At 49.1% G+C, this 22634-nt stretch overlaps 1 protein-coding gene across 2 annotated transcripts in view; it reads right to left on the bottom strand.

Annotated features, from left to right (window-relative positions):
- LOC137541463 (probable E3 ubiquitin-protein ligase MARCHF10) overlaps positions 1-4684 on the bottom strand; it is a 115491-nt gene extending 110807 nt beyond the window's left edge. For both annotated transcript variants that reach the window (XM_068262771.1, XM_068262770.1), the window contains exon 1: positions 4509-4684. The gene's annotated coding sequence lies outside the window, so the exon portion shown is untranslated. The remainder of the gene's footprint in view (positions 1-4508) is intronic.
- Positions 4685-22634: the final 17950 nt, after the last annotated feature.

Here is a 22634-nt window from a genome sequence, read left to right on the forward strand (position 1 = left end):
GAGTCATTTGTGGGGTTCCTATACTGCCCTGGCATTTTAGGGGCCCTAAACCGTGAGGAGTAGTCTTGAAACCAAATGTGGCAAAATGACCTGTGAAATCCTAAAGGTACTCATTGGACTTTGGGCCCCTTAGCGCACTTAGGGTGCAAAAAAGTGCCACACATGTGGTACCGCCGTACTCAGGAGAAGTAGTATAATGTGTTTTGGGGTGTATTTTTACACATACCCATGCTGGGTGGGAGAAATATCTCTGTAAATGACAATTATTTGATTTTTTTTACACACAATTGTCCATTTACAGAGAGATTTCTCCCACCCAGCATGGGTATGTATAAAAATACACCCCAAAACACATTATACTACTTCTTCTGAGTACGGCGATACCACATGTGTGACACTTTTTTGCAACCTAGGTGCGCTAAGGGGCCTAACGTCCTATTCACAGGTCATTTTGAGGCATTTGGATTCTAGACTACTCCTCACGGTTTAGGGCCCCTAAAATGCCAGGGCAGTATAGGAACCCCACAAGTGACCCCATTTTAGAAAGAAGACACCCCAAGGTATTCTGTTAGGAGTATGGTGAGTTCATAGAAGATTTTTTTTTTGTCACAAGTTAGCGGAAAATGACACTTTGTGAAAAAAAAAACAATACATATCAATTTCCGCTAACTTGTGACAAAAAATAAAATCTTCTATGAACTCATCATACACCTAAAAGAATACCTTGGGGTGTCTTCTTTCTAAAATGGGGTCACTTGTGGGGTTCCTATACTGCCCTGGCATTTTACGGGCCCAAAACTGTGAGTAGTCTGGAAACCAAATTTCTCAAAATGACTGTTCAGGGGTATAAGCATCTGCAAATTTTGATGACAGGTGGTCTATGAGGGGGCAAATTTTGTGGAATCGGTCATAAGCAGGGTGGACTCTTAGATGACAGGATGTATTGGGCCTGATCTGATGGATAGGAGTGCTAGGGGGGTGACAGGAGGTGATTGATGGGTGTCTCAGGGGGCGGTTAGAGGGGAAAATAGATGCAATCAATGCACTGGGGAGGTGATCGGAAGGGGGTCTGAGGGGGATCTGAGGGTTTGGCCGAGTGATCAGGAGCCCACACGGGGCAAATTAGGGCCTGATCTGATGGGTAGGTGTGCTAGGGGGTGACAGGAGGTGATTGATGGGTGTCTCAAGGTGTGATTAGAGGGGGGAAATAGATGCAAGCAATGCACTGGCGAGGTGATCAGGGCTGGGGTCTGAGGGCGTTCTGAGGTGTGGGCGGGTGATTGGGTGCCCGCAAGGGGCAGATTAGGGTCTAATCTGATGGGTAACAGTGACAGGTGGTGATAGGGGGTGATTGATGGGTAATTAGTGGGTGTTTAGAGGAGAGAATAGATGTAAACAATGGATTTGGGAGGTGATCTGATGTCGGATCTGCGGGCGATCTATTGGTGTGGGTGGGTGATCAGATTGCCCGCAAGGGGCAGGTTAGGGGCTGATTGATGGGTGGCAGTGACAGGGGGCGATTGATGGGTGGCAGTGACAGGGGGTGATTGATGGGTGATTGACAGGTAATCAGTGGGTTATTACAGGGGAGAACAGATGTAAATATTGCACGGGCGAATTGATAAGGGGGGGGGGTCTGAGGGCAATCTGAGCGTGTGGGCAGGTGATTGGGTGCCCGCAAGGGGCAGATTAGGGTCTAATCTGATGGGTAACAGTGACAGGTGGTGATAGGGGGTGATTGATGGGTAATTAGTGGGTGTTTAGAGGAGAGAATAGATGTAAACAATGGATTTGGGAGGTGATCTGATGTCGGATCTGCGGGCGATCTATTGGTGTGGGTGGGTGATCAGATTGCCCGCAAGGGGCAGGTTAGGGGCTGATTGATGGGTGGCAGTGACAGGGGGTGATTGATGGGTGGCAGTGACAGGGGGTGATTGATGGGTGATTGACAGGTAATCAGTGGGTTATTAAAGGGGAGAACAGATGTAAATATTGCACGGGCGATTTGAAAAGGGGGGGGGGGTCTGAGGGCAATCTGAGCGTGTGGGCAGGTGATTGGGTGCCCGCAAGGGGCAGATTAGGGTCTAATCTGATGGGTAACAGTGACAGGTGGTGATAGGGGGTGATTGATGGGTAATTAGTGGGTGTTTAGAGGAGAGAATAGATGTAAACAATGGATTTGGGAGGTGATCTGATGTCGGATCTGCGGGCGATCTATTGGTGTGGGTGGGTGATCAGATTGCCCGCAAGGGGCAGGTTAGGGGCTGATTGATGGGTGGCAGTGACAGGGGGTGATTGATGGGTGGCAGTGACAGGGGGTGATTGATGGGTGATTGACAGGTAATCAGTGGGTTATTACAGGGGAGAACAGATGTAAATATTGCACGGGCGAATTGATAAGGGGGGGGGGTCTGAGGGCAATCTGAGCGTGTGGGCAGGTGATTGGGTGCCCGCAAGGGGCAGATTAGGGTCTAATCTGATGGGTAACAGTGACAGGTGGTGATAGGGGGTGATTGATGGGTAATTAGTGGGTGTTTAGAGGAGAGAATAGATGTAAACAATGGATTTGGGAGGTGATCTGATGTCGGATCTGCGGGCGATCTATTGGTGTGGGGGGGTGATCAGATTGCCCGCAAGGGGCAGGTCAGGGGCTGATTGATGGGTGGCAGTGACAGGGGGTGATTGACGGGTGATTGACAGGTGATTGACAGGTGATTGACAGGTGATTGACAGGTGATCAGGGGGGATAGATGCATACAGTACACGGGGGGGGGGGGGGTCTGGGGGGGGGTCTGGGGAGAATCTGAGGGGTGGGGGGGTGATCAGGAGGGAGTAGGGGGCAGATTAGGGACTTAAAAAAAAAATAGCGTTGACAGATAGTGACAGGGAGTGATTGATGGGTGATTAGGGGGGTGACTGGGTGCAAACAGTGGTCTGGGGGGTGGGCAGGGGGGGGGTCTGAGGGGTGCTGTGGGCGATCAGGGGGCAGGGGGGGGGAAATCAGTGTGCTTGGGTGCAGACTAGGGTGGCTGCAGCCTGCCCTGGTGGTCCCTCGGACACTGGGGCCACCAGGGCAGGAGGCAGCCAGTATAATAGGCTTTGTATACATTACAAAGCCTATTATACACTGTTGCAGCGGCGATCCGGATGCCAGTAACCCGCCGGCGCTTCCGAACGGCCGGCGGGTTACGGCGAACGGGGGGCGGAGCCAGTCCCCGGCGGCTGATCGCGTCACGAATGACGCGATCGCCGCATAGCCACTCCCGCAGCCGCCCCCGCCGATGGGCGTATTGCGGTCGTTTGGGACCGGTCTTTGCCGCCGCCCATCGGCTGGGGGCGGTCGTTAAGTGGTTAAGACTGTGGCAGAGACTGTTTCTTCTGGTTCTGATTCTCCAGACTGTGGTATTCTGAATCTGAACCATGCATGCTACTTTACAGCAAAGAAAAAGGCGGTGGTTTTAGCAACCTATGCACCCTGAACTGCCTAGCAAAACTCGGTGGACCTGATCTAATTGACGTTCTCCAAAATGTTCTCCTAGGTAAGAATTCACAGATCAACGAGCCACCAGCAAACAAGAAAATACTCAGAATACTTTTGACAGTACTTTTCACATTTTTTTTTTTCATTTGCAGAGTTTTAAAAAGTTAAAGGATAACTGTAATGAGGGATATGAAGGCAGTCAATACCAGTTGGACTGTCAATACCAGTTGCCTGGCTATCCTGCTGATCCTCTGCCTCTAATACTTTTAGCCATAAACCCTAAACAAGTATGCAGCAAATCAGGTGTTTGACATTGTCAGATCTGACAAGATTAGCTGCATGCTTGTTTCTGGTGTTATTCAGACACTTCTGCAGCCAAATAGATCAGCAGGGCTGCCAGGCAACTGGTATTGTTTAAAAGGAAATTAATATGGCAGCCTTCATATTCTTCTCACTACAGTTGTCCTTTAAACAGAAGATGAAATATGAGAAAAATTAGGAGAAAAGGGGCATTGGAACCGGCCCATAGTAAGCTAGAGTACTATTTGGTTAGAGGACCTGAACTCAGAATTTTCTCTCTGCTGTAAAAGATATGTAGCAGTAAAGAAAAACATTTATTTGTTACAGTGCACAGAGATCATCCTGCAGTGGTTACATAATAGCACAGAACTCGGCCCACCTTGACAGAGTTAAGAGCTGGCAGCTCAAATTACACTTGCCCATTACTTGCAGATAAAGTTAGAAAGGCTGTTCTGTCAAAACACACACAGTGGATTCCTCTGTGTTTTCCTTGTCTCCTGCACAAGTGTATAGGTCCGCTTTAACATGTCAACTATCAGAAGTGTCTTCATTATAAAATGCGATGTTCATTTCTGCAAAAGTGGTGCTAGTTTAAAAATGCCGCAACAGCTTCGTTAAGTACTGTTCTCTATTTTTTGCTAACAATAGCAGCCTGCTCTTCACCTGCAGCTAAGGCGCCGTTTGGCCTGACCTCAGATTATTAGATAGTCGTATAGAGCTCACATACCGTGGTGCGACACTGACAGTAATTGTTCCCCATGGACATCAGCTCCAGCCTGTGTCGGTAGTCTTATGTCTTGGATGCTTTGTTTTGCTGGAAATGGAAGAAGTGTTGACTTGAGCTTGGCTGTATTTGCTGCATTGTAAAGCGTCTTTTTGTGTCCATGGCAGCAGTAGGGGGAGCTATAAGGAGTAATGAAAGGAAAGAGATCAGGGTTTCCATAGTAACAGGGCCTGGCCTGAAACAATCATATAAGCAGCCTGCTGCAGAACTTGTGGGATGGTGTCAGATCAGGCTGTCATGTTTTTCTCCTGTAATTACAGACTATCTGCACGTGTAGCCTGTATGTTAGTAAATGAATGCCGCTGCCAGTGGAATTTATGGTTTTCTTACATTAGTGAGCATTTTATTTCCAGCTTGTTTATGTCTTTCTGTCATATTATTCTGGCTGAAGTAGATAGACAAATAACTATATATAATTTGTTGTCTCCTAAAGCTGTACTCCATATTTTTTTGTTATACTGTAAAGCAAAATACACATTGCACAAAATCTTGCTCATTTGTTTTTGTTTTTTTTGTTTTTTAGTTCTATTTTTTTTTTTTTTTTTTTTTTTTGCAATAAGAAGGAAAAATACGTTATGCAGTGGTTTACTACTGCTGAGCTCATTTCTGTGGACACCAGAAATGCTCTACTGTCCCAAGTATTAAAGGCATACATGGGCAGCTAGTGCTACAGGTGGTGCATTCACTGCAAAATAGGCAGCAAAGTTGCCCTTCCAGGTGACACACATCTGAGTGTGATGGTGAGAGACACACACACAATGTATCTAATGCCGACATGGGCGGGGCTGCAAATACCGCCATTCAGGTGCATTAGGGGTCCTTTTCCACTAGAGCGTTTGCGATTGCCGAATCACAAAATCGCATAATAGTTTGAGATTTTAAAATCACCACGGTTTGCTAAATAACATAGTATAAGTAATTTCCACTACCGCGATAAGTTTTTTACTAAATCGCGATCGCGTTGCAGGGCGATTTTTGCCGTGATTTTGCTATGCAGTGCATAGCAAAATCGCGATCGCAAGTGTTGGGAAATCGCCGGGAAATGCTTACCGTTGCAGGGTATTCATGCAGGGTGATAAACAGTACAGTAAATGTACAAAGGCTGTTCTCTGCAAGTGGTGACGGCGTGGGAGAGGAGGTGGGAACAGGGGCACTAGTCTGACATTACAACGTCACGTTGGTTGTGTGCCTTTACAGATGCTTGTTCATGTGTAACTCCGGCATGTACAACAGCCTTTGTGCTGTATGGTTTGTCATCACCCTGCAGAGATATGATAAAAGCATCCTGTGACATGGAACATGCCTGCCTTTTGGTTCTTTGATTCCACAAGTTTGGCTGCTAGTGAGTGAGACTGTTCCTGCTGCTGGCATAGTGGCTGCTGCTAATGAGTGGCTCTTTAAAGTACGGTGACCATACGTCCCGCTTTACCCGGGACGCGTCCCGCCTTCGGGGGGCGCTGTCCCAGGCTGCATGAGGTCCCGGGAAACGTCCCGCTTTAAGCAGCGGGACGTCCCGGCCTCGGGACTCTGGCCACCGTACAATGAACTAGCCGCAGCGTCTACTAGATGCTGCGCTAGTTCATTCCCCGCAGCCCCGCTCCAGCCTGCATTGTCCTCCTCCGGCAGGCACAGGCAGAGCAGGGCTACGGGAAGATGGCGTCAGGAGGCGGAGCCATGTACTGGAGACCATTTGTGTCTCCAGTACAGGGCTCCTCCTCTGGACACCATCTTGCCGTAGCCCTGCTCTGCCTGTGAGAGGCTGAGCGGGAGATTGAAGATCGTCCAGGCCAGGGGGAGCTGCACACACCAGAGGCACCAGAGGCCGGCTGCGTGAGGGGACGTCTTCTGCCAGGTGAGTAAATGCTTTTTCTTGCAGGTGAAGGGTTTGCCCCCCCCCCCCCCCCCCCCCCCAGGTTGAGCCTACAAAAATCTGGTCACTGTATTTAAAGGGAACCTAAACTGAGAGGGATATGGGCGTTTCCTCTTAATCAACGCCAGTTGCTTGGCAGCCCTGCTGATTTCTTTGGCTGCAGTAGTGGCTGAATTACACACCTGAAACATGCATGCAGCTAATCCAGTCTGACTTCAGTCAGAGCACCTGATCTGCATACTTGTTGAGGGGCTGTGGCTAAAAGTATTGGAGACACAGGATCAGCAGGGGAGTCGGCAACTGGTCTTATTTTAAAAGGAAAAATCCATATCCCTCTCAGTTTAGGTTCCCTTTAACATTACTAAAAGGCCATTGTTATTCTGTACAGCTCTCCCCCACTTGGTCACTGGTAGGCTCTCCCCGTGTTGTCCTCTGTCTTGGCCATCCCTGGTGCCTTGGAAGGTGTCTGCCACACACTCTGCCCTCACCCATTCACTCCTAGGTGCTGATATTGTTCATGAATGAGGGGTTTAAAAAGGGGTAGATGAGGCCTTTGGGCGTGTTACAAGTTTTGTATGGTTTAGTTATACCTTATAGATGGTCTGTAGTCTTTCCTCTTTTACTCTGACAGGCAATTGTGCAACATGACTATGCTAGGGAAATCACTGTACCAATAAATGCATTCATTAAAAAATATCTATGGGCATACACAAAACAACCTGTCGTAAGGTCCATACAACAAAAAACAACGTCCTCACATGGGCACCAGCTGGTGTTGAATTGTCATATTTAATAGCAAGCTTCGCAATTCAAGAGACAACATAGTGCAGTAAATGTATCAGCAATACATCACCGTTCCAACGGATCAAACCACCCACAGAGACCTGTCGGGTCGACAATTGTTTCGCTAATGTAGCTTCCTCGTGGACAGCTGCTCTCCGCGGCGGGGATAAGGTCCGTACACACGCCGGACTGGAAGCAACGACTGGTCCGTCGTCACAGTGACACAGTGACACGCTGGACTGTCGCTGGAACGCCCACCCAGTAGGAGGTGACGACGGACCCGTCGTTGCCTCCAGTCCGGCATGTGTACGGACCTTTAGCTAGATTCCCCAGATGGCAATTACCATCTCTGGAAGGGTATAAACAGGTCACTTAAAGATACCTGAGGTCAGTGCTAGTGTGAGACAAATGTAAACGTAATATTAATCCCACCATTACCACCTTCCCCTCCAGCTAATACAGTAAATTGCAAGTGCTATAGATAAAAATTGCATGACCCACCAAACGCGTTTCACCTTCATGGCTGTGTTTTTGGCAAAATTGTGAGTGAGCCCACTCCCTTGGATGAGAAGCAATCCCACACATCAATGGTCTCAGGATGCTTTACTGTTGGCATGACACAGGACTGATGGTAGCGCTCACCTTTTCTTCTCCTGACAAGCCTTTTTCCAGATGCCCCAAACAATTGGAAAGGGGCTTCATCGGAGAATATGACTTTGCCCCAGTCCTCAGAAATCCATTCACCATACTTTCTGCAGAAGATCAATTTGTCCCTGATGTTTTTTTGGGAGAGAAGTGGCTTCTTTGCTGCCCTTCTTGACGCCAGGCTATCTTCCAAAAGTCTTCACCTCACTGTGCATGCAGATGCGCTGAGCAACCTCTGCACTGGTTGCACTCCGATCCTGCAGCTGAATCCTCTTTAGGAGACGATCCTGGTGCTTGCTGGACCTCCTTGGATGCCCTGAAGCCTTAACAAGAATTGAACCTCTTTCCTTGATGATGCTATAAATTGTTGATTTAGGTGAAATCTTAGTAGCCACAATATCCTTGCCTGTGAAGCCATTTTTATGCAACGCAATGATGGCTGCATGCGTTTCTTTGCTGGTCACCATGGTTAACAATGGAAGATCAATTAATTCAAGCATCACCCTCCTTTTAACATGTCAAGTCTGCCATTCTGTTCCTGTAGGAATACTAGTCTTAAAGGACAACTGAAGTGAGAAGTATGTGAAGGCTGCCAAATGTATTTCCTTTTAAGCAATACCAGTTGCCTACCAATGGCCTAGTCAGTGCACACCTGAATGCATTTTCTCCATGCAAGCAAAAACAGACAGCAGTGAAGCTCTGCATGCATTTTCCTTCAATTACATTAGCTTTTGTGAGAAAATGTGCATGTTTCCACACATCGACACATGGTGTGCAGAAAATGCATACAGAAAACGACATACTACAGCCTTCGCTTATTACACTCCATCTTTGGAGCAGAACTGGCTCTGCTGACTTCTCCAGCATCAATACAGTACAGAGCACTTGGGGAAGATTAGAGAGGTTGGGGGTTATGTGCTGTACACCAGAGCCTGCTGCAAACCTAATTGGGACTGTCTACAAATCTTTGTATGATTAGTTATCAGTGCCTAAGCAGATGCAGTCATTAGAACAGTTGTGCAGAGAGCAGAAAGCTTTTTCTCTCTGTACCCAGACTCCTCAAGCATCACTATAGTACACAGCAGTTACGGAGGGGTAGAAAGGCTCGGGGTAGAGCAGTGCTGTACACAAGACCCTACTGAATAGGGACTATCTACAAATCCGTGTCTGCAAAATATTGTATGATTTCTTAGATGCAGTCATTAAAACAATTGCGCAGAGAGCAGAAAGTTTTTCCCCCTGTGCAGTTAGTTGTCAGTCTCTCAGGATGAGGAGAGGAACCCCCCCCCCCCACCAGCGGAGCAATTATATTCAGTACAGGAGATTTGGGCGCAGCCGGCGCCACCATAGGCCATAATAGACGGAGCACAAGTATTTTAAAACACTAATTCGGCCTCCAGCTATAGATGGGAGCTGAATTATATCATTCCCCACCATCCATGTGGACCTAGAGGGGGAATAGTAATTAACGTCGCTGGGAACTTATGCAGCAGCAGGATAAGCCATACCGGCTTCATCCTGCGTCCAAGTCTCCCGCCGATTACATATGTACGCCCCCCACCGGGCCTGCAGTTGCATTCCTTGCAGGGTCTCTTGTTATACCCCTGCAACTGGTATTGATTAAAAGGAAATAAATATGGCAGCCTCCATATCCCTCTTGCTACAATTGCCCTTTAAGTTGATTAATCCACAAATTCAAGGTTGTAGCAAGACCGGTAGAAGCCACGGCTCGCCAAAAGGTGGCTGCACTAGCCTACCAGGTCCTTTTTAAGAATTGCATCAATTGTTTTGTCAACTGGATCTTTAAGATTGCCAAGATCCTCAATAAATAACTTGCCTTTCTTAGTTACTTGTGAAAAAGCCGCATCCAGCTTGGGGCGCTTGTCCCAGAGAACTGTCTCTTCTGCAGAAAACAAACCTTTTCTTAATTGCTTTGGCTAGAAGCCGCTTTTTTTTCTGGATCATACCATTCTTAAAGGATAGACCGCTTAATTGCTTTATGGACAGGACAAACAGGACCTTCCTTTTCCTCCATACCTTTATATAATAATTGTTAATTCTCTGGAAAATGTTCCTCCTCGTCCTTACAGAATTCCAATGCGTCTGAAATGGCCACAGTCAGGCCCAGCTCCTTACCCTCCACATGGAATTTAAATCTAGAAGCCGTACTAGATTCCTGACCCTCCTTGGAATCAGATTCCTCTAAACTAACTGCTGCTACTCCATGATCTTCATCATCCCCCTCTATCACAGAAATAACTTTAATAGCACTCTTGGACATAGACGGACCAGCTTCGGTCAAAGAGGACTTCAACTAGGCCAGTGTGAGATTAACTTCTCTGAAGGCCTCATATCTTTTCAAGAGACTGTCGGATCAGGCTGCTCTCCCAAAACCTTCTCCATGCTAATCTGACAAAGTTTTGGGGTACGATAAGGTAAGTTTAAGATTAGCTTGTATTTAGTCTTTTTAACCGGTTTCCCAGGCTTCACCTAAAAATCACAATTTTAAGATAATCCGCCTTTAGTGTACAGTAATGTAAAAACATTTCCTTACCCCCCTATAGAGATTTTGATACATCCCACCTTCGAGGGAGCTGAAGAGCTCTCAGGGGCCGACATGGAACTTTCAGTCACCGGAGAGCAATAGCAAGCGGAAATCACAGTGAAGTGTACAGTCCTCCACTACTGACAGTCTGACACCCTGCTGGCGTTCAGTGTGTGCAGCATTTATTTAAACCATATTAACTGGATCAGCATGTGTCCGGAGGGGGCGCAGCTTAGCATGCATCAAGCTCGCGCTGTGTCCAATAAGACATGGCTTCCGGCATACCTGCCAGAAATGCCGCACACTTGCATTCCAGCTACTGACACCAAGCTGCCCAGCATGGCTCTCTCCCAGCACGCTGTGAATTCCAGCCACCGCCGTGCTAGTACCACTCTTACCACGCGCACACCATCGCCGGCCCAACAGCCTCAGCTGCTTCAATCGCCACAACTGCTTCCAGCAACTCCAGCTGCTGAAAGCCTCCACGCTTGCTACACCCTGAAGATAGGCATACCCCACCAAACTCTAGAAATGGGGCGAATATGCTAGGCTGCCTCATTGCCACAGTTTCAGCATACCCTAAAGAAATCTACCTGAAGCCCAGAACACAGGCACAATCCCCAGGGGAGATGCTGACCCGCTTGGATGCAGGAACAAACAGCACTGAGGGTGAATTCACCATGTGACTTTTTTCAAAGGGGAAGTGCTGTCTGGGAGGAGCAACATCTCACCTTTGCCCTGAAGAATTTTGAGAAAAACATATTTTATCAGATGTACTTAGGTTACCATGTATGAATACTAGAGGTCCAGGCCCTCCCTATTTCATAATCAACATAACTTTAGAAATAGCTTTCCCAAACCCAGCCTTGAATGATCTTATCACATGTTTATAAAATCTCCCTGAGCCACACTAAACCCAGTACAGTTGGGGCCTGCAAACTTGCATCTAATTTTATGCATATGTTGCTTTGACTTAAAGTGAACCTCCAGACTAAAAATCTACTCAGCAGAACTGAAAAGGCTTGGTGTTTAACAGTTTCACAGCATCAGAACTTTGTTTTTTTTACCAAAGCATCATTTTTAGCTGCATTTTTACCTAAGCTCCACCCATTAAAAAAAAAACTTGGGCTTTTTTTCCCTGATGCTGTGCAGAGCATGATGGGATTTCTTATGTTATTCACGTTGCCTAGCAACTGGGAGAGGTGCTCAGGACACAGGACAGTTGGAACTGTGTCTCACGCTCCGTCACCTCCTTTCAACCAAAAAGATGGCTGCCATCATGAAATCAAGCAGAAATCACAGTGAAGTGTACAGTCCTCCACTACTGACACCCTGCTGGCGTTCAGTGTGTGCAGCATTTATTTAAACCATATTAACTGGATCAGCATGTGTCCGGAGGAGGCGCAGCTTAGCGTGCATCAAGCTCGCGCTGTGTCCAATAAGACATGGCTTCCAGCATACCTGCCAGAAATGCCGCACACTTGCATTCCAGCTACTGACACCAAGCTGCCCAGCATGGCTCTCTCCCAGCACGCTGTGAATTCCAGCCACCGCCGTGCTAGTACCACTCTTACCACGCGCACACCATAGACGGCCCCACAGCCTCAGCTGCTTCAATCGCCACAACTGCTTCCAGCAACTCCAGCTGCTGAAAGCCTCCACGCTTGCTACACCCTGAAGATAGGCATACCCCACCAAACTCTAGAAATGGGGCGAATATGCTAGGCTGCCTCATTGCCACAGTTTCAGCATACCCTAAAGAAATCTACCTGAAGCCCAGAACACAGGCGCAATCCCCAGGGGAGATGCTGACCCGCTTGGATGCAGGAACAAACAGCACTGAGGGTGAATTCACCATGTGACTTTTTTCAAAGGGAAAGTGCTGTCTGGGAGGAGCAACATCTCACCTTTGCCCTGAAGAATTTTGAGAAAAACATATTTTATCAGATGTACTTAGGTTACCATGTATGAATACTAGAGGTCCAGGTGCTCCCTATTTCATGATCAACATAACTTTAGAAATAGCTTTCCCAAACCCAGCCTTGAATGATCTTATCACATGTTTATAAAATCTCCCTGAGCCACACTAAACCCAGTACAGTTGGGGCCTGCAAACTTGCATCTAATCTTATGCATATGTTGCTTTCACTTAAAGTGAACCTCCAGACTAAAAATCTACTCAGCAGAACTGAAAAGGCTTGGTGTTTAACAGTTTCACAGCATCAGAACTTTGTTTTTCTTACCAAAGCATCATTTTTAGCTGCATTTTTACCTAAGCTCCACCCATGAAAAAAAGCCTGGGCTTTTTTTCCCTGATGCTGTGCAGAGCATGATGGGATTTCTTATGTTATTCACGTTGCCTAGCAACTGGGAGAGGTGCTCAGGACACAGGACAGTTGGAACTGTGTCTCACGCTCCGTCACCTCCTTTCAACCAAAAAGATGGCTGCCATCATGAAATCAAACATTTGCCTGTTCTTTTAAAACAGGGTGGGTAAGAGATTATATTACCTATTTTAATTAACATAACTAATGTAACTTAATGACAGCATGTTTGTTTAGGCTGGAGTTTCTCTTTAAGGCCGGTTTCCACTAGAAGCGGTACGATACGGCTACATAGTCGCATCGCACCACTGGGTTATCATGAAACACATGCACGGCAATGGAATAGTTTCCACTATGTGCATGTTGTGCAGAGCGATCAGAGAATCTGCAGAATTGCTGCAGATACTCGCACATCCCACATCCTGCATCTCCTCAATTGACTTCTGCGGAAGTGACGCGATGCAGTTAAGTAGCCGCGTTCGCACCACTATCCCCGTGGAAACGGGCCCTAAAGGCAAGGACGCAGTATCTCAGCATAGACTTTCCAATACCTTTGTAGCCAATTTACAAAAATCTTTTTGTCGCCGTTGCAATAATATAGCCATTACCTTTCCTATGTATACCAACCCAATCTCAGAAGCAAACTAAAAGACGACCTAACCCTAATGCACAAAATGTGTCCTTTCCCACAACATCTAAAACTAAAATATTTATTGAGAAAATAAAAACTAAAATAAGCATTTTAACAGGACTTCCACTTTAGGGCGTCCCCTCCATTATTTTTCATATAATTGTGTTTCTTTTCTATTAAGTGAAAACTCCTGTTTTTGCTCGACTTACATTTAAAAGTTCTTCATAATCTAATGGAACACAAGCCTCCAGGCCCAGATGTACATTACAGGAGCCAATAGGCACAGGTGTCCTCAGGGCTGGCCCTAGACTTTTTGCCGCCTGAGGCAAATTTAGGAGAGAGCTGCTGCTGCCGCCGCCCCCCCCCCCCCCTGTCCGTGAGTGCGGGGGGGGGGGCCGGCCGCCGAGCCGGAAGGGTAGCGGGCAGGTCGGGGGTACTGGGCCTAGCGGTGGGGAGGGGGTCGGACCCCCCCTCCCTCGCCTGGGTCCCCCGATCTGCGCTCCCCTCTAGCCTGTAATTAGGAAGCTGCTGCCAGATCGTAAGAGGCACGGGCGTGGAGGACTCACCTTATCCGCGTTCCATCGTGCGCTCCACTGACGTCACTTCCTGAATCGCCGTCCACTTACAATACAGTGGGCGGCGATGCAGGAAGTGATGTCAGTGGAGCGCTCGCTGGAACGCGGAAAAGGTGAGTCCTCCCCGCCCGTGCCTCTTACGATCTGGCAGCAGCTTCCTAATTACAGGCTGGAGGGGAGCGCAGATCGGGGGACCCAGGCGAGGGAGGGGGGGGGTCCGACCCCCCTCCCCACCGCTAGGCCCAATACCCCCGACCTGCCCGCTACCCCTCCGGCTCGGCAGCCGCCCCCCCCCCCCCCCCCGGGCGGGTGCCGCCCTTAGAAGTTTGCCGCCTGAGGCAAATGTTTCACCCCGCCTCATGAGCAGGCCGGCCCTGGGTGTCCTGGAACCCTAGACTTCGCCCTCCATGAACCTACACACCCCACCTAAACTGCACCACATGTGTGCTGGCTGGCCCAGCAGTCACTTATCCCTAACTTCCCCTGCCCACCATAGGTAGCTACAGATGCCCCTTAGTATTAGGTAGCCAGACCTATCCTTAGTATTAAGCAGGGGTGCTCAGCAGGACCCCGAATGCGAAGTTTCCCCGAAAATTCAGGTGATTTTTTTGGGTTTGCCGAATGCGAATCCGAACCCGAATGTTGCAATCCGAGCCGAACCCGAATACGAAGCCTGCCGAATGTGCGCACTCGAATTCGGCCGGATGGAGCTGTGGGTTCGGTTTCGGGATTCGGGGATGACGTAATTGGGCCAATCAGAAGTCCTCCTGTCGAGGACCTGGCAACCCTAGCAACCAATCAGAGGAGGGGAGCCTGGCCCTGCCCTCCTCTATATAAGGCGGCGGCCATCTTGCGGAGCCACGCACTTGTGTGACTGCTGCTGGTACTGAGAGATTCTCCAGTGCGGTGCTGTGTCTGAGCAAGTGCTTTTCACTGCTAAACCTAGCGTTTTGCTTCCTAAACACCCCCTAAACATTTATTGTTGTCTTATATAGTTAGCTAGTATTTTGATTGTTTTTAGTCAGCTAGTGTATAGTGTATACTGTGCAAGGCTAGTGTTAGTCTGTGTGCAAGCTAGGCCTGCTAGCCTAGGTAGCATTAGCCTAATACTAGCTTAGGTAGGTTAGGGATTCTTGTTAGTTGTGTACTTAGTAGTACTAGTTTAGTTAATTATTACTGCTGTAGTCTGTTACTTTATTAGTTTCAGTACTGAGTTAGTTACTGACTGTGACAGGCCACCACCAGCATCCGTTATGAGTGGCCTGTGACTGTCTGTCGCCTGCCCGAGCCTATTGATTGATTGATTGATTGCGTCTGACCGTGTGTGACCGATTGTAATTGTCACCGACTGTCTGCCGCACGACTTACTTATAGTGTAGTACGCTAGGTGTTTCTTAGTTACCTGCGTGCGTGGTTACTACTACTAGTGTCTACTACTATACTACTAGTACCCGTTCACTTTTTTTTTTCACTGTTACTGTGTGATTTTATCATCATCTGTAGTGTGTGTAATAAATAAGAGTTACAACACATACAGGCCACCGCCAGCATCCGTTGTGAGTGACTTGTGACTGTCTGTCACCTGCCCGAGCCTACTGATCGATTGATTGCGTGTGACCGATTGTAATTGTTACCGACTGTCTGCCGCATGACTTATAGTGTAGTACGCTAGGTGTTTCTTAGTTACCTGCGTGCGTACTACTACTAGTGTCTACTACTATTCTACTAGTACCCGTTCACTTATTTTTTTTTTTCACTGTTACTGTGTGATTTTATCATCTGTAGTGTGTGTAATAAATAAGAGTTACAACACATACAGGCCACCACCAGCATCCGTTGTGAGTGACCTGTGACTGTCTGTCACCTGCCCGAGCCTATTGATCGGTTGATTGCATCTTACCACGTGTGACCGATTGTAATTGTCACTGACTGCCTGCTGCACGACTTACTTATAGTGTAGTACGCTAGGTGTTTCTTAGTTACCTGCATGCATACTACTACTACTACTGTCTACTACTACTACTACCAGTCACCACCAAGTCACCACCAACACAGACTTTATTAAAGTATACACCCTTTTCCGCCCTATTTTTTTTTTTTTGTTACTGTATTTGTATAGTGCACAATGACTGGCAGAGGTAGAGGGCGAGGCACCACCAGGAGAGGCAGCGCCATTGCAGGAGCCACTGCCAGCAGCAGCAGGTCTGGGACTGGTCCGCCGCCAGCCACTGACCGTAGGGAGGAGGGAGCAGAGGCTCAACAGCAGCGTGTTGCGCCCACAGGAGGAGGAGTTTGAGGTGCAGAAGTTTGTTGTTGGCACTGAGGAGGAGGGGCGTGATGCAGGGGATGTTGGGGTAGAGGAGTTGGTTGAGGCGAGCTCACAGGATATGTTTGGGGTTGATGATGATGACTTGATAGATCTTTCCTATGTGCCACCAGTACCACCAGCACAGTTGGTTGAAGGCAGCTCATCATCGGAGGAGGAGGCGTCTCTGGCGCAGAGGCGCGGCAGCAGCAAGGCGGCCAGCACAGGGCGTGGAAGGCAGGAGCCACAGCCTGCTGCTTCAGTCGCTACCACCACCCGCAGCAAACCTCTAACTAAAACCAAAAAGGCACACTCCTCCAAGGGCACCCAAAAACCCCAGCCCTCAAACTCAAAGAGCAGGTTGAAGTCCCCAGTCTGGCGATACTTCAAGTGCCCAGTGGAGCCGACCCGTGCAATTTGCAACAGTTGTAATCTCAGTCTCAGCAGAGGTCGTGATATTCACAAATTGAGTACCTCGTGCCTGCAGGTTGAGCAGAGGAGAGCTGTCAACCGGTACATCTATGATGCCATTGTCACCGGCACCGGCAGCAGAAGCAGCACCACACTCCAGCTCCTCACCAACGCGCAATAGGGGCAGATGCAGCAGGTCTGCTTGGTGTTGGCTCCCTTCCTGCAGGGAACTAACCTGGTGAGTGAACAACGGGCATCACTCTGCCAGTGGGTGCCCTTTGTTTGTCTGCTGGACAGTGTACTTGGCGATTTGGTGGATTTGGGAGAGGAGGTCCTGAAGCAGCTGGAACAGCAGCCGTCTGCGCAGTCCCCTGCTCCGCAGGTATTTGAGTCCCTGGAGGAGGATGAGGAGGAGTTGGAGGTGCTGGACGTTGCTGCTGCGGGGGGGGAACATCGGAGCGCAGCAGCAGTGGTGCGAGGGTGGAGAGAGAAGGAAGAGTCTCAGGGGCAAGAGGAGGAGGAGGAGGACGCTGACCCTGATGTCTCTGTTAGACGGTCCACCCTGTTCCCCATGGCAGTGCACATGCTGCGCTGCCTGCGCACAGACCCCAGGGTCAAGCGGATGCAAGCGAGGGAGGACGCCTGCATCAGCATGATCCTGGACCCACGGCTGAGGGGGAGGTGGGATCAGTTTCTGCCTGCCAGAGACCGTGAGCAGCGAGCAAGGGAGTTGCAGGAGATCCTTGTTCGGCGACTGGAGGAAGCCTTCCCCCCGCCTTCCACTCCCTCTGTCCCTGTCCAGCAGCACAGCAGCAGGTGCCTGCGGCCAGCAGCAGCGTCAGGCGCCCAGGAAACCTGCTGTCATTGACGCAGGCGTTCTACATGAAGGTACAGCAGCCGAAAGAGGAGGTGCGGGCAGCATCCACCTTGGGTGAGAGTCACAGCCAGCGCTTGATCCAGATGGTGGCCGACTACATGGGGTCCTTCAGTGGGCTTGACACCGGCAGCGAGGAGCCTGTGGACCCCATGGAGTACTGGGTGGAGCGCTTGCACATCTGGAGGGAGCTTGCGCAGTACGCCCTGGAGGTATTGTCTTGCCCCCCTTCCAGCGTGCTGTCTGAGAGGTGCTTCAGTGCGGCTGGTGGCGTGGTCACCGAGAAGCGCTCTCGTCTGTCCATAGAGGGCGTGGACAGACTGACATTTTTGAAGATTAACCAGGCCTGGATAGAAGGCACATTCCTGGCACCTGTTGTCGGCGAAAGGAGGACATGAGGCGCCTGCCTGGGAATTACAATACATTGCCTGCTGCCTGCCATACGTGATGACTCCTCCTCCTCCTGCTGGCCTGCTGCATTGATTTACCTATGAATTTATTTATGTATTTATTGTATTTCTGCCTGACTCCTCCTGCTGCTGCTGGCCTGCTGCATTGATTTACCTATGAATTTATGTATTGTATTTGTACCCGACGACTCCTGCTGCTGCTGGCCTGCTGCATTGATTTATTTATGAATTTATGAATTGATTTATGTATTTATTGTATTTATAAAGCGGCAACATATTACACCACGCTCATTTTCAACCTGCTGCTGTCAGAGGTCCCACCGCCAGGGTCCACACTATGCATTGCCTGCTGCCAGTGCCACACGTCACTCCTCCTCCTGCTGCTGCTGTATTTATCCTCCTGCTGTCAGTGGTCCCACCGCCAGGGTCCACACAATACATTGCCTGCTGCCAGTGCCACATGTCACTCCTCCTTCTGCTGCTGCTGTTGTTGTATTTATCCTGCTGCTGTCAGTGGTCCCACCGCCAGGGTCCACACTATGCATTGCCTGCTGCCAGTGCCACACGTCACTCCTCCTCCTCCTGCTGCTGCTGTTGTATTTATCCTGCTGCTGTCAGTGGTCCCACCACCAGGGTCCACACAATACATTGCCTGCTGCCAGTGCCACATGTCACTCCTCCTCCTGCTGCTGCTGTTGTATTTATCCTGCTGCTGTCAGTGGTCCCACCGCCAGGGTCCACACTATGCATTGCCTGCTGCTGCTGTTTTGTTTATCCTCCTGCTGTCAGTGGTCCCACCGCCAGGGTCCACACAATACATTGCCTGCTGCCAGTGCCACACGTCACTCCTCCTCCTGCTGCTGCTGTTGTATTTATCCTGCTGCTGTCAGTGGTCCCACCACTAGGGTCCACACTATGCATTACCTGCTGCCAGTGCCACACGTCACTCCTCCTGCTGCTGCTGCTGTTGTATTTATCCTGCTGCTGTCAGTGGTCCCACCGCCAGGGTCCACACTATGCATTGCCTGCGGCCAGTGCCACACGTCACTCTTGCTGCTGCTGTTGTATTATCATGCTGCTGTCAGTGGTCCCACCGCCAGAGTCCACACAATACATTGCCTGCTGCCAGTGCCACATGTCACTCCTCCTACTACTACTGCTGCTGTATTTATCCTCCTGCTGTCAGTGGTCCCACCGCCAGGGTCAACACAATACATTGCCTGCTGCCAGTGCCACACGTCACTCCTCCTCCTGCTGCTGCATTTATCCTCCTGCTGCTGTATTTATCCTCCTGTCAGTGGTCCCACCACCAGGGTCTACACAATGCATTGCCTGCTGCCAGTGCCACACGTCACTACTCCTGCTGTATTTATCCTCCTGCTTTCAGTGGTCCCACCGCCAGGGTCCACACAATGCATTGCCTGCTGCCAGTACCACATCACGTTTAGTTTTTTTTTTTTTAAGTACACCTATTTCAATGTGATTTCCCTTTAAAAAAAAACAAAAGAAAAAAACAATTCGCGAACACGAATTTTAACCGTATTTTGAGGCGTAACCCTGAACCGAATATGAATCCGAACCGAATTTCGTGGTCGAAGGCGAATTCGAATGTCATGCGGACCCGAATTCGAATGTATCCGAACCGAATTTTGTTACATCTGAGCATGCCTGGTATTAAGTAGCTAGAGGTGCACCTGACTGAAGTGAGATCTGGTCAGACCTGGATGAGTAACCTCTTATGTACACTATCATCAGGACTCTGCATAGGGAAGGTGGGAGGGAGGCACTGGGGGAGGGGAGTAAGCCGGCTTTCCATCATCGGGCGCCTGTAGGCACTAGAGTTGGGCCGAACCTCCGATTTTAGGTTCGCGAACTTTTGCGGAACGTTTGGTTCGCGTTAAAGTTCGCGAACCGCAATAGACTTCAATGGGGATGCGAACTTTGAAAAAAAAAAAATTATGCTGGCCACAAAAGTGATGGAAAAGATGTTTCAAGGGGTCTAACAACTGGAGGGGGGCATGGCGGAGTAGGATACACGCCAAAAGTCCCCGGGAAAAATCTGGATTTGACGCAAAGCAGCGTTTTAAGGGCAGAAATCACATTGAATGCTAAATGACAGGCCTAAAGTGCTTTAAAACATCTTGCATGTGTATACATCAATCAGGTAGTGTAATTAAGGTACTGCTTCACACTGACACACCAAACTCACCGTGTAACGCACCGCAAACAGCTGTTTGTGTAGTGACGGCCGTGCTGGACTGGTGCGCACCATGGCGAGAGTGCAGTGGCGGGTTCACTGAACAGGAATACAGTGGCGGGTTCACTGAACAGAACAGGTATACAGTGGCGGGTTCACTGAACAGAACAGGTATACAGTAGCGGGTCCATTGAACAGTACAGGTATGCAGTGGCGGGTTCACTGAACAGTACAGGTATACAGTGGCGGGTTCACTGAACAGTACAGGTATACAGTGGCGGGTTCACTGAACAGAACAGGTATGCAGTGGCGGGTTCACTGAACAGAACAGGTATACAGTGGCAGGTTCACTGAACAGAACAGGTATGCAGTGGCGGGTTCACTGAACAGAACAGGTATACAGTGGCAGGTTCACTGAACAGAACAGGTATACAGTGGCGGGTTCACTGAACAGAACAGGTATACAGTGGCGGGTTCACTGAACAGAACAGGTATACAGTGGCGGGTTCACTGAACAGAACAGGTATACAGTAGCGGGTCCACTGAACAGAACAGGTATGCAGTGGCGGGTTCACTGAACAGTACAGGTATACAGTGGCGGGTTCACTGAACACAACAGGTATGCAGTGGCGGGTCCACTGAACAGAACAGGTATGCAGTGGCGGGTTCACTGAACAGTACAGGTATACAGTGGCGGGTCCACTGAACAGAACAGGTATGCAGTGGCAGGTTCACTGAACACAACAGGTATGCAGTGGTGGGTTCACTGAACAGGTATGCAGTGGTGGGTTCACTGAACAGGTATGCAGTGGTGGGTTCACAGTACAGGTATGCAGTGGTGGGTTCACTGAACAGGTATGCAGTGGTGGGTTCACTGAACAGGTATGCAGTGGTGGGTTCACGGTACAGGTATGCAGTGGTGGGTTCACGGTACAGGTATGCAGTGGTGGGTTCACAGAACAGGTATGCAGCCAGGAACAAGCTAAGCCTAACTAATCTTTCCCTATGAGAGACAGTCTGCAGCAGCTCGCCCTACTCATGAATGCAGGCACACGAGTGACCGTAATGGCCGCCACTGCCTGCCTTATATAAGGGGGGTGGGGCTCCAGGGACTAGTGTAGCCTAATTGGCTACACTGGGCCTGCTGACTGTGATGTAGAGGGTCAAAGTTGACCCTCCATGTGCATTATGGGGCGAACCGAACTTCCGCAAAAGGTTCGCCTGCGGGACGCGAACGCGAACCACGGACGTTCGCATGGAACCGTTCGCAGGCGAACCGTTCGGCCCAACTCTAGGCACTTGCCTATTAGTGATGGGAATTCCAGCTCTTCTCGGATAATCGGTGTCAGGAACCGGCCCGCGGCACGCCTGCGTATACGGTTCCCGACTGCGGGTTAAGCCAGATCAAGCGGGGAGCAGCCTTATTCGAGCTAAAACAAGGCTGGGACCCCTCAGAACACCTCTCACTGCCACCACTAGCGGTTCGCTAGACACTTCCACTCTGCTGTCGAGTCCTCAGCGCGCAATCCGCGTTTTCGTATTCGGGTCAGCTTTGCGCTTAGGCCGAATACGGGAACGCCACACACACACACACACACACACACACACACACACACACACACTTGCAATCTTACACTGTAGTGAAGCAAAACCACTAACAGTCGTTCCGAACGATACTGTTAGCTACTCTACTGTCGAGCTACTCGCACTGGCGTTTTCGTACGTTGGGTCAGCTGCGCGCTTTAGGCCAACGTATGACAAACGCCCCCACACACAATGCAATTACTATTTCATATGGTAGTGTTGCTCAAGCATACAATTAGGCATGGACTTACACACAGTTACACTTCAGTCTCCTCTAGGCTATGAGTGTTAGTTTAGTACAGCAGAAGTCAAACTTATTAAATAATGATTTAATATTCCATGAAAACGTGGAACAATGCAGAACTTAATATATACAAAAGATGTACAAAAAAACAAAGTAAAAAAAGTTACAAAGATAAAAGTTACAAAAATACACACAAGATAAGTTGCCAAAAATAAAAATGGAATAAACGTAAAGTGAACTTCTACCATCGCAAATGTCCAACCGTGGAGAGACGCGGATTTACCGATTTCCTCGGGATCATCTCTAGCAATGAGCTACTCTCGAGAGAAGATACCTGTGACTGCCCTGGACCAGCTTAAATAGTCTGAATTGTCCCCTGGGGCATTTAATGTCCAGCCCCCAGGAACTAATGCAATTTCCCAGTTTGTGACATCACCGAACGCTTGTCATAATCTTCCTGTGATATGCGAACTTCAAAGGGTTCCTGTTTCAGCTTTTTGAAGGTTGCAGATTTCACAGGTAAGACTGTATCCTGAGAACAACAAGTATCCTGTTTACACTTACAGATTTCAAAGCAATTCCACTTCCAGCCCACTATTCAGACTAAGGTAGCCGAACGCCTGTGTGGGCTTCAACCTGGTCGGGTAAATGCCTAAGTGTTTCCTTGCTAG

Source organism: Hyperolius riggenbachi, chromosome 12, assembly GCF_040937935.1.
Source record: "Hyperolius riggenbachi isolate aHypRig1 chromosome 12, aHypRig1.pri, whole genome shotgun sequence".
Taxonomy (NCBI): domain Eukaryota; kingdom Metazoa; phylum Chordata; class Amphibia; order Anura; family Hyperoliidae; genus Hyperolius; species Hyperolius riggenbachi.